Source organism: Syzygium oleosum, unplaced genomic scaffold (genome assembly GCF_021117445.2).
Source record: "Syzygium oleosum isolate NSW1041296 unplaced genomic scaffold, Sole_v2.1 Sole_v2.26, whole genome shotgun sequence".
NCBI classification, from domain to species: Eukaryota; Viridiplantae; Streptophyta; class Magnoliopsida; order Myrtales; family Myrtaceae; genus Syzygium; species Syzygium oleosum.
The window spans coordinates 2,470,883-2,473,989 of NW_026607510.1; positions in this window are offsets into that span (position 1 = coordinate 2,470,883).

Genomic DNA, 3,107 nt, shown 5'->3' on the forward strand with positions numbered 1-3,107 from the left:
AGCCGGCTTCACTTGCTTGATCTTCACTCTATTCATCACATTTCGTATGTGATCACTTACTTTCTTCTTAAAAATTCTTCTCACTTCATTCTCTTCCTCTTCATCCCACCTGAACTTCCGCTGCAATCAATACAAAAACAACTGAAAGTTATTATAATGGTTACATATCCATTACCATGCACCAAACAATTCGGCGATAGATTTTGTAAAGTTCATCTCATGGAAAATATCTGGTCCCTATAGTACCGAAAACTAAAGAGTTGTTCTGATCCCTTTACATCATTCTTGACCATCAATATACTACACCGAACTTAGTTGGTGAGAAAATAGAATATCTAAAACTTACCTTGAACTCATTCCACCACAAATCTTTCACTTCTTGTGGAGCACTGCTGTAATTAATATACTGCCCTATCCAATAGTTTTTGACTATTTTATTAGTTCCCTCACAACAAACGTAGCATCCGTGAATCTGCAAACATACGGATATTGTGCAACATCGACAATTCAGTTGACATCCATATCTAAAACCATAAATATTACATATACTTAAAAAAATGAAGTACTTACGAATCTCCAAATGGGCATATCATGAATCGGTTATCTTCTTCACCTGTGTTTCCCTCATTATTCGATTGTTGCGCTGAATAATAAGGTGGAACGGAAGGAGATGGATATGAAGGAGATGGAACTGAAGGAGATTCAGTTCTCATGTGTCCAAGTCCCCTAACATGTTCTTGAGTGTTGGAGGAAGGGCCAACGTGTCCATATTGTCCATCAACATATAGTGGTTGAGGGTTAGATGAAAGGGCAGGGGAAGAGGAAAGGGACGGGGACGAGGACGAGGACGAGGACGAGGAAGAGGCTGGTCTTCTATACATGTGACCTTCACATTTATACTGACAAGTAGGAAAATTAGACAAATATATAAAAAAATATGAACACGTATTACGGACACATAATGACGTACATGACGAAGCTTACCATTTTGTTTCAGAAGCAGAAAATGTATCCTCTTAATTAGCCAATGCCGAGTGTTTATGACTTGCAATTTCCTACGAACAAATATACTATGAATCGCACTCATTTTGATATCAAACATCAATATATGATCACGATATGCCATGCTAAGCCAACAAAAGCCATAATTAACCATACGATCCACTTTCAAACCACACGATCATTCATCAAGTACAAGATCAACCATGAAACATCAATTTTCAGTCACATGATCTTCCTTCTCGGCCACACGATCGGGCCATAGTTAACCAATCAGCCACAATTAAGCAAATCAACCACACGATTAAACTAATTAACCATACGAATGGCATTAAACAACTAAGGGTGTAAATGGTAACCATTCTGCTCCAGAAATCAAATTCTTGGCAGAAATTGATTTCTGGAATTCTTGCCAGAAATTGATTTCTAAAGGAGAAATATGTTTGGTAAAACATGACTAATTCTGCTCTAAAAATCTGTTTTGATTTGTCATAGATTTTTTTTGCACCTAAAAAAATTTAAATTTTACTCAAAGTGGGTGGCCACAGGTATTATAAGCCATTCTGTGAAGTTTTGAAATTTTTGAAATTTTTAATTTTTTTTGGGCACCTAAAAAAATTTAAATTTCACTCAAAGTGGGTGGCCATAGGTATTCTAAGCCATTCTGTGAAGTTTTGAAATTTTTTAGTTTTTTTATTTTTTAATTTTTTTAGGCACCTCAAAAAATTTAAATTTCACTCAAAGTGGGTGGCTACAGGTATTCTAAACCATTCTATGAAGTTTTGAATTTTTTATTTTATTTTTATTTTTTTGGGCACCTCAAAAAATTTAAATTTCACTCAAAGTGGGTGGCCATAGGTATTCTAAGCCATTCTGTGAAGTTTTGAATTTTTTATTTTATTTTTATTTTTTTGGGCACCTCAAAAAATTTAAATTTCACTCAAAGTGTGTGGCCACAGGTATTTTAAGCCATTTTGTGAAGTTTTGAAATTTTTGATTTTTTTTTTATTTTAAAAAAAATTCACCAAATTTCATATTTTCCCGAAATCTGACTTTTTTTTATTTTCTGGAAATTTTTATGAATTTTTCTAGAATTTTTCAATTTTTATGTATTTTCTGAAAAAACGCTTAATCAACCACACGGTCGTCATTCTGTTCCGAAATGCATTCCATGCGCACCCTAGTCAACCACGCGATCGTCATTGAACGCTTAATCAGCCACATAATCGACAAATTAACCAGGCGAGCATCGACAAAGCCACATGCAATCTTGAAATCGGCCCCTAACTTAGCCAACCAATCCGACACTAAACAATCCCTAAAGAAGTCCGATTAATACTCATTATACTAGGTAGGGTTTAGAGAGTCGCTTACTTGGTTCAAGGTCAAGAAAAACCAAACAATATGGAAAAATGGCCGGTTGGCCAGTAGCGGGCTCGGCAGGGGCGAGGGCGCAAGTGGCGGCTAGTAGGCCAAGCGCTCGGCACGGTGCTTGGCCACGGTCGGGCGAGTTGGGTGACGGACGGGCGAGTGGCCAGGCGAGCGGCTGGGCAAGAGGCTAGGCCACGGGCGACGGCGGCGACGGGCGACAGCGACGAGCGAGCAGGTGACGGATTTATGGCCAGAACAGGGGAACTCATTGGCGACGGCGAACGACGATGGAGCTGGGCGGCGACGACGACAGCTACAAGCTCGGGCGAGGTGCGCGGGCAAGCTAGGCTGCGGCAAGCTCGCCCAGGAGAGCGGCGAACACGCGGGCGGAGCGGCGACACTCGTGGCTGCGAGTTGCCGGATGCGCAGGCGATGACGGCGACGGCGGGTTGGCGGTCTGGAGGTGGGGACAATGCACGGCGGCTGGGCAGCGCCGAGTCGCGGAGGACACGGAGGCGAGCGAGCTGCTGCTTGCTCGCGGAGGGGAGGGGGAAGGTAGTCGGCAGAGGGGGGCACGGCGGCGAAGGCGGACGGCCGGACGGCGACGGGACGGCCGGACGAACGGAGGCGTAAGGCGGTCGCGCGGATCGGTTGGGGTGGAGCCGAGATGGTGGCGGCTCGTCGGCGGGTCGAACGGCCTACGGTGGCTGGGCAGTGAGAGGGAGCCGCGGCTGACG